Raw genomic sequence first — 15,359 nt, 5'->3', positions numbered from 1 at the left:
CTTAAGTTTCCCCATTGACAGTAAGGTTTTCCTTCATGCGCATGCACGTCCGCCATTAACGAAGTACATACGGATATTTGTAAGTTTCGGAAAGTTTTGAACTTTTTGCCTTCAAAATTTGGAAATGACTTTAGAAACGAAGTGCCAGTGCCCCCTACTTTCTAACAGAGTTTAGAACCATTTTTTTCTGGATCGCACATAGGGAGTTGAAGCCTGGGCTCCAGAGTTGTAGCCTAATGGTCAAACCACTACATCACACATAAGCTGGACTTTTCTACAGTATCACTTTTCACTGTGGTTTCTGAGTACAACTTCTGATTTTTGAGAACTTCTTTATTTTGTTATTTATTATTTTATTTACAGTATTTATATTCCACCCTTCTCACCCCAAAGGGGACTCAGTGTGGATTACAATGCACATATACGTGGCAAACATTTAAACATTCTTGGCTTGCCTTTTCTGTGCTATGACTTACTTTTCAGTAAAATGCACAGATTAGAAAGGAAGGAAACTTTCCTCTAAGGAATGTTTTTTTTTCTTTTCTTTCTTTCTTTCTTTCTTTCTTTCTTTCTTTCTTTCTTTTTTTTTTTTTGCAACATTGTGCATTTTAAGGAACAATGAGCTCTTTGAACAACTGGTCCTCCTAAAGCAAAATGGTGTGACATTTTAAATGTAGCACTTTAAGAATTCCTTTTGTTTCAAAATATATTCTCCGTGTAAGAAAATATATAATACAAGTCATTTAAAACATAAATTGTACAACCAAATTACACATTTCATCGTAGCCAAGAAAGAAAAAAAATCTTGTGTGTTGACAGAATGCCTCACGAGACAGGATGCCAATTTCCATCTCTCAGTCCTGTTTCAACTGCTGTCCTTTTGTTAACATCTGGTTTTCTAGTGTCACTAGTTTGCACACATAACTCCTGGGAATCAATTGCAGGAGTTCATCTTCACAGTACCATGAATGAATTATTCATAAATGTCATCATGACTCATAAAAAACTTAAGACATTAGTTCAGCACATCACCACAAGTGCAATTTTAACACATAGTATAACCCTTAACTCTTACACCACAATGCCTTCCCAGCAATCTTTAGCAATTCAAGGTGAAATAGCACTTGAAAGGGGAGTGTAAGCATCTCGGAGATGAGCAAAAGCCTTTGCTGCACTGTATTTCACAGTTTGATGGCATCTTTAAACACTGTTTGTTTACTCATTCTAACAATGGATTGTATGCTTGGGTAGTAGGCTTGCTCAAATAATTCGTTTTCCCCGTTTACCGTTATTGATTCGTTTTTTTCAATTGTTTTGAAGCAATATCGAACCTTGGTTGTCCACACGTCTGGATATCGCAGTTTCGAATCGCGAGAGGCCGTTTTTTCTTATTTCTTCGTTTTTTTCGAAAAGAAAAAAAAGCTTTTGCAAAGCACCCAAACTCCTTTCCTTTTGCCCCTCAGCCAATGGGAGGCTCAGCCAATGGGAGGGGGCGAGGGGGAAGGAGGCCGAGGAGGAGGAGGAAGACGGAGGGGGGAAATGGCCGCCGCCGCCGCCGCCTCGCCTCAGCTCAGTGCATTAATTAATTGGGCCTTAATGAGCCCCCTTCCAAGCCAAACCCACCAGAGAAACACCCTCAATGCAAACCTTGCAACGTCCTTCTCTCCTTCTTGGACACAAAGGCAAAGGGAGGAGGCACTTCGGGTTCCCAAGCGACCTGAAAAGAGCCATAGAGAAAGGGAGACCCAGTGCGCATGCTCCACCCTCCTAGGCACACAAGGGGGAGTTCGCATGGGAGCCGGAAGTGTTGGGGCCTCCGTCCCTCCCTTGCTTTTCCTCTTTGGTCTCCCTATCTTGAACACAGAACACGCATGAAAAAAAACACACCATAATTTCACAATATATAGTTTAAATAACAAAAGGAAGAGGAAGGAAGAGGCCCGGGATGCGAGGGGGTGTGGGCCAGGCCCGTCCTCGGCTGCTCCCAGGGGCCCAGATTCGCACCCTCCCTCCCCCCCAATACAGGTCTCCAGTCCATACTACGCTACATGAACTTGAATGGATACTGTGGTTGTGTTGTCGAAAGCTTTCATGGCCGGGATCACACTGTTGTGGTATGTATTCCGGGCTCTATGGCCATGTGCCAGAAGCATTCTCTCCTGACGTTTCACCCACATCTGTGGCAGACATAGAGGTTTTGACGTCTGTGCGAAGCTAGGCAAGTGGGGTTTATATATCTGTGGAAGGTCCAGGGTGGGAGAAAGAACTCTTGTCTGTGGGAGGCAAGTGTGAATGTTGCAATTGGTCACCTTGATTAGCATTGAATAGCCTTGCAGCTTCAAAGCCTGGCTGCTTCCTACCTGGGGGAATCCTTTGTTGGGAGGTATTAGCTGGCCCTGATTGTTTCCTGTCTGGAATTCCCATTTTCTGGGTGTTTCTGGGAAGGTAATGGCACTCCATGTAGTCATGCCGGCCACATGACCTTGGAGGTGTCTATGGACAACACTGGCTCTTGGGCTTAGAAATGGAGATGAGCACCAACCCCCAGAGTCAGACATGACTGAACTTAACGTCAAGGGATACCTTTACCTTTACCTACACACACACACACACACACACACACACACACACAAGCAGGGACTATATATATATATATACACAATATATATCACACACACACCAATTTAACAAAGTTTCAGCCACAAAAACAAAGTTTCTGAAGTAGAACAATGACTTTCACAGTAAAGACAACCCAATTTAACAGGAAATAAGACTTTCAAACCAGGAACAGATTACTGCAATTATTAAAAAAAGGTTTATTATAAAAGCTATGAAAATTTGCCAAAAATCAGAGGATAAGGGAAACGTTCCACATTTTGGTGAGCTATCAGTGTTAAATGTGTTCTACCACTGTACCAAGTTTGAAGAAGATCACTCAAAAAATGAGGGCGGGAGAGCCCCCTAAGTCCCCCCCCCTTCGGGCTGTTTTTGGGCCACCGCGCATGCGCGTCCGCCATTAACGAATTAATTTAGAAAATAACGAATTTTCGTTAATTTCGAAAAATTTTGGGGGCCAAATTCGTTATTAGCAACAAAAACGAAAAAACTGCCCCCTCTAGTATTGAAACGAGTTTAGAATCAAATTTTTCATGGATCGATCAAGCCTATTGGGTAGTATGGGGGGGGGGGAGGGTGGTTCTTCAGAGCCGCCTGCATAATTCTCTCAGGAATTATGTGTGCTTTTACAATTTAAAATGCACTCCCGTTGAATCTTGGCTGTGGTTACATTTATGGCACATGGAATATTTATTCAAGGGAGAACTGTGTACAAAATATCTCTCTCATGAAAATACACACACACACAACATTTTGGCCACTCAATGGCATCATTGGGTGGATGTGTCACCACCATAGGGGTGACACCAAAATGAATGGCTTTGAAATTTTGACATAGTGTGGAGGCAAATTTTACTCCTCACATCCAAATCAGCACTGGATCAGCTCTTGGGATATCTCTCTTCACCAGCAATAGCCTAATTTTTGATTCCTAGATCATCTCCCTCCTCTGCTCTCGAAGGACCTTAACATTTATTATATTTCCCCAACTGCAGGAGCAAGAGTTATCCGGGGGCACTGGAATGGATCTCCCCATCCCAGTCTGGATGTGTCATTTCTCTTCATCCATGCAAAACTGGATTCCCAGTTCTCATTAACCAGGATGCCAGTAATGTGGGCCTTGCCTGTCCGCTCACAGAAGCCTAGCTAAGCCACCACCAGATCAGGGCTGGAGGACAGCTGGGTGAATGAGGAGGCCAGCCAGCCAGGTGGAAGCATGGGAAAGAACTGTCTTGACTCATGCCATTCACCCACTCGCTGGTCAGAAGATTGAAGGAGGAGGTCCTGGAAGGGGCCCAGATACTGCAAATGTGTTTTGAAGTCCTAGGCCTTGCCTGCCCTCCAAAAACAGGTGTGCCAGGCATGCATAGGAGGGAGAGATGGTTTGCTTTCTTTACCCTAGAAATGTGGTAAGCTTTACTTCTGTATGAACAGTTAAGTAGTTGCTCAGCAAAAACACTGTGAATGTCCAGAACACACTTTACTGTATCCATGGGGATGATGCTATGAGATACCCAGGAATGTCTCTGTGACCACCTAGGAATTTTACTAATGTAACAGCAAGGATGTATCCCTTCTCTTCAAATTTCTTCAAGCTTCTATTTTGCCACTCATTCAAAAGCTTTCCTCTGAAATACAGCTTGGATGGTTCTTGGATGAGGGACTGTCATGGAATGCAAGGTGCTATTAGTTATAAACCAGATGAAATCAATGGTAAGCCAACAATGAATGTTCCTTGCCTAAGAAAACCCCATGAAATTAATGGGATCACCATAAGTTGACAGATGACATGAGGGCACACACAGGTCAGTGCAAATGGTCAGTGCACATTTTGACAAATAACATTCTTCTCCATTTGCACTGGCTACCTTCAGCAGATACTATAAAGGGCATATTATGACTGTCTACTACATGGGTGTTGGAGGTTCCTTCCAGACAGGCTTTTAATGTGAGACTTGTCTTGCTTTTACTAGAGAAATCCACTCTGATAAAAGTGAATTAATGTGGAGTAAACTTAGGGTTCCCAGTTTACTCCACATTTATTTTTTAAAAAATCATCAGATCCAGACCTTAATTAAAGATCTGGGTCTGATGAAGTATTGGCCCTGTGATGATTGACTTGTGGTATCGGATTCCAAAATACTGGGAGTCAATCTCTACAGCTATCTCGCATTTTTGGGCTACTGGAGCCCAAAGGTGTAAGAAGGCGCCCCCCAGCCCCTGAATTCAATCCTAAAACTTACCCAAAGGGCCTGGCAGTCACAGAACCTGCCCGTAGCATCATCCTGGTTGAAGGAAATGGAGATTCAGGAAGCAGGGGGAGGGGAAGATGGATTTCCCTCTTTCCCCTCCCTCCTCCTAACATGTCATTTCCAAGTGTTAGGAGGACTCTCCAGAGAGGTCTGTATTGTTTGCAGGCCCTCTGGGCTAAGTTTTGAGGGAAGACTGGGGGGTTAGGAGATGGTATCAATCCACCCACCAAGGGAAACCCTAGGAATGTGGGAGAGGGTGGGGACCCAAATTCAGAAGAAAGCAGGTTATTGTAACCTGCTTTCTCCTGGATTTCAGTATAGTGTAGAAGGGCCCAATGACAAGGAGCTTCTGAGAGAGGGGGGGAGAGAAGGGGGGATGTAAATTTTAATTCTGACTTGTATGACCGAATAAGGAAGTGCTGAAATCCAAACATTTTAGAGATAATCACTAAAAGCACTGACAGGAATTGATGGATGGTCTCTAGTCTACTAGATTTGAAGTAGGGAAGCATCAAGCTTTTTCCATCTTGAATATGAAAAATATTGTAAAGTGCTCATGAATATATACGGAAATGAAATTTTCCTCTGTACCTAGCTAATTGGCAGTGTTCATGCTTCCTCATACACAGTAACCAAAACTGTTGAGATTTTTCAGTTTCCTTTTCTGTAGAGCATATTTGGCTTTGAACTTCAATTTACACCCAATATGCCCAAAGATTTGGGGGGGGGGGGTGGCAGCTACAGTGCAAAACATCTGGTAGTTGGTATAATATATTAGTAGGCATAAAGTTATTTGTGTTGTTCCTATTTGACAATCAGTACATCATCAGCCATATTATTGGGAGATGTCCAAGAGCTTCAGTCCTCAACAGCCTTGCCCAGGTCTTGCATGTTCAGGTTCATGGCTTCCTTGTTTGGGTTAATCCATCTACAATGTAGTCTTTCTCTTTTTTATTACCTTCCAATTTACAGATCATTACTGTTTTTTCCAATAAATCATCTCTTCTTACGATGTTTTTCAAGTACAGTAACCTCATTTTAGACATTTTGACTTCTAGAGAGAGCTCAGGTTTGATTAGCCCTCAAGCCAATTTATTTCTCTTTTTTTGGGCAGAAAATTGTTCCTGTAAAACGCTCCTTCATTTGTATGTGGCTAACTATTGTAGTATGGCTTGTAGTATGACATGGCTTAACATCTCAGATAGCTCAATTACAATATAGACTAAAGCTTCTAGTGCAGTTGTTCTCAACCTGGGTTCCTCAGATGTTTTTGGCCTTCAACTCCTAGAAATCCAAACAGCTGGTAAACTGGCTGGGAATTCTGGAAGTTGTAGGCCAAAAATATCTGAGGAACCCAGGTTGAGAATCACTGTTCTAGTGGATGTTACTGATATGATGTCATGGAAGACATCAAGGCAGTTGTACGTGTTGGTGAATAGGATTAAACCATAGAGTTATCTGACATAATTGTGTCCTACCAAGTAGAGCTGATTTTAGGACAAGGCTACACATACCGGTCTGAATCCTACTGGTGAGTTCCAACTAGAGTAGATCCATTGAATCAATTTCTGAATGGTGAGTCAAGTAGTAGGTAAATTTCACTGAGTCAATGGACCAACTCTATTTCGAACAATGCAATTCAGGCTGTTCAGTTATGTGACTGGTGTATATACACTGAATAATTGGCTGTTGAGTATTGCTACATTTCATGCTTTTTATAGTGCTATTGCTCTCTTTTCAGCTTTTCTGCTGAGATTTCACTGGATCCCAATTAAGTTATACTGATGCAACAGAGACGTAAGCTAACTTCAGAGTGACGGGAGCAATGGATTGTTGAAGCCTATGTTTAGATTTTTAATTGCTTTTCTAATTTTAGGATGCGCATTACGCAAATTTAAATGCAAGAGAAAGTAAAGTATAAGCTCATAAATAAATAAATCCCCAAAGTGCATGTAGATGCTACACTTGCTACTGTTAGCCTTGTTTTGAGATTTCCTCTTGAACAATTTCTGTCACATTTTAATACTCTCTCTTTTAGAAAGTACAGTACCTACAGAATAAAAGTTTCAGTATCTTTAGAAAAAAATATTATTGAACTGATTAATTATATCAGGGGCTTTGGACATCACACTATTCTTAATCTTTGCTAAACCACTTAAATAACTTTATTCATTTTACTTTGAAGAACAGGGGAAGAGTAATTTAGATCTATATCATTTGTGAAGGATGAAAGGAAATCTATAGCCCACACATGAATACATCAAGTTAACAAGGCAAAAACATGTAGAAAAGTAGAATTGAACTGATCCAGGGAATATGGATTCACTGATTATGGATCACCATTAAAACCTTATGTAAGTAGAGTATTTTATACGTGTGGGGTGGAGTAAAATATAACAAGTAGTGCCAAATATTTATTGCATTGTTAGTTTCCTTATACATGCAACATATCCATCTTTTAAAGATATCTGTTGTCATTATTCTCATCACTGCATATGTTTTTATATAAGAAAAGAAACAAATTTTGACAAAAATAAAATGATATTCAACAAACAACAAAATTATTAAAAACAAATGTTTTTGGTGTTTGCCTTCATGTCATTTCTGACATAAAAGCAAGAGGTTTCCTGGAGCTAAAATCTGTGATTTGCCCAAGGTCATCCAATAGGTTTTTATGACAAAATAGGGAATCAAACCATGATCTCCAAAGTAATAATCTCATACTCAAACAACTACGTCATACTGGCTCTGTATCGTAAGACATCCCATAATAATAAGAAAAATACAAAAGTTTAGAAACAGATTCTTGAAGTGTTTCACACAAACGTATCCATTCTTTAAAACTGCATGATTCCAGGTTTTACAAGTTGGTGAGTTTGGGGACTGGCAGAGGGAACAGGTAGCCTAGGAATCAAATGTTTTTTCTTCATTTTGTAGAAAATGCCTCCAGCTTTAATTTGATTCATGAGGCACCTCTCCCGTGCCCTTTTTTTTCTCTTTCCTTCCCTTTATTGAAGAAATGGTCAACTGCTAGGGGTGTGCAATTCAGTAAGCCCCATGCCATTTTCAGTGGCTGGATTTCGGTTCCCTCCCCCACCCCCACCCGATCCATTTTTCGGGACCTTCCCAAATTCAGATGGGCAAAATTTCATTTTTTGATCAGGCAGCTGAAAGGTTCATTTTTGCTCAAGGAAGATCTGGCCAACTGGTGACAATGGGAGAATGTCCCCTTTTTAGGGAATAAGTCTTAAGAAACAACTTTTTATGGGGTCCTTCTTCTAATATTCTTCAACTAGTCTCACAACCTATGGATGTGACAGCTAGACAATAAGGATGGCTAAGTGAAGGAAGATAGATGCTTTTGAAGATGTTGGAGGAAAATTCTGAGAGTGCCTTGAACCACAAGAAGATCTAACAAGTCCATACTCCAGGAAATAATGCCTGGCTGTCCACTGCAAGGAAGGATATTAGAGGCAGGGATGAAATACTTTGGCCACATCATAAGAAGACAGGAAAGCTTGGAGAAGATAATGAAGCTGCAGAAAATGGAAGAAAAAAGGAAGAGGGGCCAACCAAGGGAAAAATGGATGAATGGTATCCTTGAAGTGACTGGCTTGACCTTGAAGTAGCTGGGGGTGGCGACGGCCAACAGGGAGCTCTGGCATAGGCTGGTCCATGAGGTCACGAGGAGTTGGAAGCGACTGAACAAATGAACAACATAAGTCCTGGGTTAAGGCATCAGACTTCAGAAACCACTTTTTCTGGGGTCCTTTCCTCTAATATCCTTCAACTAGACCAGGATTAAAGCATCACACTTAAGAAACAACTTTTTCTGGGTCCCCCCCCCCCCCGCCGCACTATCCTTCAAATAGACCTGGGGAGGAATTACATTCTCCCCATGGAGACTCAAGGGAGTCAGTCTATTCCCTTCCTTCAGTAAACTACCCCAAAGAAACACCCCTCCAAATGCTCTTTCCTGCTCCCCAAATACACGCCCACCCTCACCCTCAATGAAACATATTAAATTAAGAAAAATAAATGAAATTACCAAAGGAAAAGACTGGACTTGAGTCCAAAAGTAAGTGAAGTGTTCCTAAGAGCAGCAAAGGCACTGAGATAGAACATGGAGCTAGCTAGCACGTGAGCGGCTGTCTTCTTCTTCTGAATGGCTCAGGCAGGCAGCAGGGCTCACAGTTTAACAGGAAAATCCATGCGTGTGTGTGGCCGCCTCTCTGTGTTCCATGTATAGCCAAAAGAAACAGAAAGCAGCCATTTTCGGCAGCTGCATGGTCTGTTGCAGCTGGAAAAAAGTGGCAGTGCCCATACTGTTAGTAAAAGATAAAAGTTTCCCCTGACGTTATGTCCAGTCATGTCTGACTCTGGGGGCTGGTGCTCATCTCCATTTCTAAGCCGAAGAGCTGGTGTTGTCTGTAGACACCTCCAAGGTCATTTGGCTGGCATGACTGCATGGGGCGCCGTTACCTTCCCGCTGGAGCGGTACCTATTGATCTACTCACATTTGCATGTTTTCAAACTGCTAGGTTGGCAGAAGCTGGGGCTAACAGCGGGCGTTCATTCTGCTCCCCGGATTCGAACCTGCGACTTTTTGGTCCACAAGTTCAGCAGGTCAGTGCTTTAACACACTGTGCCGCCAGAGGCCCCCGCCCATGCTGTTATCACTGGCCAAAATCTGAAACAGCCAGAGCCCATTTTGAAAAACAGATCCGTGCACAGCCCTTTTAACAGCCAGGGGTTAGAAGTTAACACTCTCCACTTTTATCTCCAATACTGCCCGCATTGGCAATCTTGATTTTGTTGTTGATTATGTTTTAACCTCAAAATGGCAATTTGTACTAAATGGGTAGCCTGTCACTACCCACTTGGCTGCAATTTGAGACATCTGAATCCCTCACTTGTTCTTACTTCACCTGTTTTGGGCCCAAATAGAGCTTATTGCCAAAAGTGCAATAAACAAACAAAAAGCAGCCTCTCCCAAGCCGTTATTGGCTATTTTGAGGCAACTCCCCACAAATGATATCCTGGGGACACAATTTGCCTTGGAATTGTATGCAGTTTACAAACTGCATTTTCTCCACCCTGCCATATGGGAATGTGCTGTGCTGTGAAGACCACCAGTTACTATTTGTAGATATTAGAACAGGGCAAGTGATGAACGCGAGGCTTAAATGGGCCAAATTTTGAATCAATAAAACCTTATACAAATAAAACCCATTTGTCTCTACTGCCATCTATGTCCATGATATTTTTATGGTGTAAAGAAAGCATACACAAGCAAAAATGAATGCAAGAGAGTGTGTCCATGTCTAGTGAACGCACACACAGAACATTTCTCACTGGGGCAGGAGACATAATAACAAAAAGAAACTAGGAAGCATGAAAATAAGGGTCAAGAGAAATAAATTAATAAATAACGGGAGATTAATGAAACTGTAATTAAATGCAATATATATTGTTGGGTGCTTTCTAATTGCTTTAATAAAGTCATTCTGTATAGGTTTACAGTGAGAGAGCGATGTCTTATTTTCTTCTCTCTTTTTTTGGTGTCAGGAAGGCAAGACACTTCCATAATCCCAAATTTTCCTTCTAAACAAAATCAAAGAGCTTGCTTCAACAACATGAGCACTACAGCTTATGTTCGGTTGCTAAACATATGGGGGAACAGGATTAGGAGCTATCACATCAAACTCTCCCCCACTTTCTGTGTCACCAAAGCAAATGATCTTCCTGAAATCTGCTTGGTGTTGGCTCCTTACCAAATGCAAAACTGAACACCTGTGCAACAGCCAAGGGGCTGTTTATGGACCCAAGCAGATCCATCTGTAGAGAGCGTCACAAAGCTATTTTCATTCCTGTGGGTGTGATGGAAGATAGGATCATTAAAAGGAGACCAAAACCTAATTAAAGGAACAATATGTTGGCCCACCTGACTGCCTACATGACTTGAACCATCTCTCACCCGTAAGATGAAATACTGAATCTTTTTTTTCTTCCTCCTCTTCCTCTCTTTCTTATTATTTATAATTCCACGAATATACTTGTATTCTAAACATATTTTCTCCTTGAGGCCAATAAATTTTTTAAAAAGAAATTTGTAGTCTATACTGAGTTCTAAGGCTTAGTTATGGAGACTTTCAGAAGAATCCAACACAGGATATAGGCAGAAGGAGACTCCCCTGTGTATTCAGCCTTTGGCAATTGCAAAATTCATTTTTGCCTTTTGATTATCTGCATTTCACCAAATAGGAATGGAACAGAAATTCTCTGGCCCTGGGTATTTTGATGAATGCTTAAATGAACTACAAAATGGGTCCTTTATTACTGGATTTAGCTTTTATTTTAGCATGATTTGCAGCGCAATCCTATTTAGGAATAAACCCCATTGTATACACTGGACCTTACTCCATAAGAAATAAGTTGCAAATCTAAACCACAGGGATAGTGAACCTCCATTGCTTTGAATCCTGGGATTTGTAGTTTGGTTAAGCACTGGAGTTCTACAAAGAATCAACTACAAATCCCAGAATTCTATGATATGGAATCATGACAGTCAAAAATGGAAAAAATATTCCAAGATGTACAAAATCTTCCTTTCACATCAGTGTAACTATGAGCAAAAGAGCTGAGGAATCTAGTGACTGCTGTACTCTATTCCACAAGGAGTACTGCAGAAAGAAATGCCTATTTATACCTCTTGCCTTGCTATTACTAAGTGCTTTCCTGCTGCACACATTAATTGCCTGAAAAATAATGAAGGGATAATTGCACCCAGTCCTTTCTTTTCCTATATCATTAATTGCCAAGCAAGCTCTTCAAAGTGACTTGCTTGCTATCTCACAACTCCCACGCTGGTAAGTCAAATTGTGGGTGCCATTAAATCTCAGCCAAGGTAACAACTAGCCAAAAGAGCAGTCATAAAACAAGGCTGTGGTACCTGCCATTAAAAAGTAGCAGCCGCTCAGTGTTGTTTTCAAATAGACTGCACCAAGCCACCACCGCTCCCTATAATTTCTATTGCATTGAAAGCTCTTCAGTCACTTCGTCATTTACATTTATATAGCATTGACATAATTCATTACTAAATACCAATACAGAGATGTAGAATAATAAACCAGACAAAGCAATTTCCCAGGTAGATGTAATTTGCTAGTAGAAAGTCAGAGGGACTAATCACAGACAAATACAGTGGGACATGTCAGGAACTTAAAGAAAAAATGAGCCTTTAGTAGATTTGCTTGGTGCCATTTTGGTGGCCTTTACGGTGCCAGAAAAGGCCTTGGGTTATGCAGGCTTTTAAAATAATTCATGAAGTCTCAGTCCATTGCTTTAAAAAAAAAAACTCAGGTTGCTGTGAATCTCTGTGTTTATACTGTTTGATTTGATGGTTTAATGGCTTATTATGTGCTTAAATTGTTGTTATGCTTATTGTAAACTGTGTGGACAACTTTATGTTATAGGCATGCATTTTATGTGTATTCAAGTTGACTCCAATTTATGGTAAGCCTGTTACAGGGTTTTCTGAGCAAGATTTGTTCAGAGGGGATTTGATATTGCTTTCCCTTAGTGTGTGACTTGCCCAATGTCACCCAACAGATTTCCATAGTTCAACGGGGATTTGAATACTACTCCTACCGTCCCAGGACGGGGGGGGGGGGGGAGGAGTGGGGGGATTAGTCTTTTTACCATAACATTTTTTCCATTGAGTTTATAAGGAAAATGGAAAATATATTCATCCCCATCACATGTGATGTACTTTTGTCCATTTCTACTGTAATCCTCTGCATTCTGAGCTATCACTTGGGTGAGTGAAGTCCCTGTACATTCTGCATTCACAATTTTGGAAGTCTGAAATCTAGATCTAAAAAGGGGGGGGGATTATAGCCACAGTGGTGATATATTGTAATTGTGCAATTCCTGAAGAATTTTTTTTAATTACAAAAAAAAATGACTGGTGAGAAAAGGAGCAAAAATTAGGAAACATTTATAAGAATTATGATAGTAAATGTTGGAAGTGTAAAGTCCAGACGGGCTCCTTTTACCACCTATGGTAGACATGTGACAAATTGAAAAAATTTTGGAAAATGATTCATGCAGAAACACAAATTATTTTGAACCAAAAATTCCCTTTTAAAGCAGAATATTATCTACTAGGAATAACGGATACAAACACAAATTTTGATTTAAATGATGATATTTTATTCATATATTCCATTACAGCAGCAAGAATGACCTTTGCAAAGCAATGGAAAAGTGAAGATATTCCGAAGAAAGACAGTTGGTTGAATAAAATAAGGGAAATACGCGACATGGACAAACTTACATTTTTTCTGAAAGAGACAAGAGGAAAAAGTGTCAGAGAACTGGAAAAAAGTAGATTACTTTAAAAGTTAAAAAATGTATTAATTGTTGAAACTTGAGAAAAATGAGTGATATTGGCTACATACAGTGTATAAATGTAAAAATTTAAGTAGGGAAGAGAACTTCCCATAAGAAGGAGTTTGCTGTTATTGGTTATATTACTTTTTCATTATGTAAAGGTTTTCTTTTTCTTCCCCAACCCCCTCCCCTTTCCCCTCACTTTTTGTAAGTTTTTTCTCTTTTTTTCTTTTCTTTTTTACTTCTTCCCCCCCCCCTTCCCTCCTACCCTCACTTCTCCCCGTTTTTATCTGCGATCACTGTATGTGAAAAAGATTTAATAAAAAAATATTTTTAAAAAAGAAAGAAAAGGAGCATCAAGGCTCATTTCAAGACCACCCACAGGAATGCCCACTCTTTAACATCACTAAAATGATCTAACACACGGGGTCTGATCATTCCCATTCCATGTTTCTGTGCAAATCAGGAGCTCTTAAAACAATTGCTACCCAAGTCCTAAAACCTCTGTTACTATGCAATTTAAACACAGTGTGGTTGTGTGTTTTCCAGGCCATGTTCCAGAAGTATTCTCTCCTGACGTTTCACCCACATCTATGGCAAGCATCCTCAGAGGTTGTGAGATATATTGGAAAAACTAAGCAAGGAAGGTATATATATTTGTGGAAGGGCCAGGATGGGAGAAAGAACTCTTGTCTGTTGGAGGCCAGTGTGAATGTTGTAATTAATCACCTTGATTAGCATTAATGCCCTTGCCAGATTCATGTCCTGGCTTCTTCCCGCCTGGGGGAATCCTTTGTTTGGAGGCGTTAGCTGCCCCTGATTGATTCATGTCTGGAATTCCTCTGTTTTCACAATATTGTTCCTATTTACTGTCCTGATTTTTGAGTTTTTTTAATACTGGTAGCCAGATTTTGTTTATTTTCATGGTTTCCCCCTTTCTGTTGAAATTGTCCACATGCTTGTGGATTTCAGTGGCTTCTCTGTGTAGTCTGACATGATAGTTGTTAGAGTGGTCCAGCATTTCTGTGTTCTCAAATAATATGCTGTGTCTAGATTGGTTCACCAAGTGCTCTGCTATGGCTGACTTCTCTGGTTGAGTGAGTCTGCAGTGCCTTTCATGTTCCTTGATTCGTGTTTGGGCAATGCTGTGTTTGGTGGTCCCTATGTAGATTGTCCACACATTTAAACACATTTTTAAGATGGAGTCCCATGGGGAATGGCTGGAAGCAGTTTTGTGTCATATGGTGGACTCTGTAAAACTTCGTCTTTAAACTGTATTTAAAGTATGTAGAAATGGGAGGGGGAACAACAGGGATGGGATGGGGACCCTACATCTGATGGGATCCCTAGTCAAACATTAAGCACAGAACTCCACATCGGCTCTATGTTATAGGACAAAATATAAATGCAGATAAAAATTACTAATACATTGAAAGATGGTTCTGAACATTCAAAATATTTAAATATTGATAGATTTTACCAGGAACCATTTTCCTTTCCTTTCTTTTTTGGTCCATGTAATGGACTGGCTTAGACTGGATTGGTGCTGGTGTTGCTTCTGAAATATTTCACCTGTCTGAGGTCAAACAATGGTAATGGCTCCTCTCTAGCAGTTTGTTTCAATACAATTTCAATGTGATCCAGAAGATGTATATTTAAAAAGCTGAATACATATTTCCCATTGCAATAGAGTAGGAATGTGACACTGAGTGGGAGATTGATATAGGAGGGTAAGATGAAGAAATGGAGAGGTTAGGACTGGGAGGACTAGGGATGGGGTGAGTTAACAAGGGAGAAGAAAAAGCTGAAAGGCTGGGGCTGATATGAGGAGATCTAGGAAGCCTGTAGAACAAGTATGGGTAAACTTTGGCCCTCCAGGTGTTTTGGATTTCAACTTCCACAATTCCTAACAGCCGATAGGCTGCTAGGAATTGTGGGAGTTGCATTCCAAAATACCTGCAGGACCAAAGTTTGCCCATACCTGCCATAGAGCAACCTAAATTTGATGGTAAGGAAGAAATCTGTGTGTAGAGTGTGTATACAATAAAGAAACTTTTGGAGGGTAAGTCTAAATGAAATAACAAACTATAAATCCAA

The sequence above is a fragment of the Anolis carolinensis genome, chromosome 2, assembly GCF_035594765.1.
Source record: "Anolis carolinensis isolate JA03-04 chromosome 2, rAnoCar3.1.pri, whole genome shotgun sequence".
NCBI lineage: Eukaryota > Metazoa > Chordata > Lepidosauria > Squamata > Dactyloidae > Anolis > Anolis carolinensis.
Note: the sequence above shows the minus strand (reverse complement) of the source record.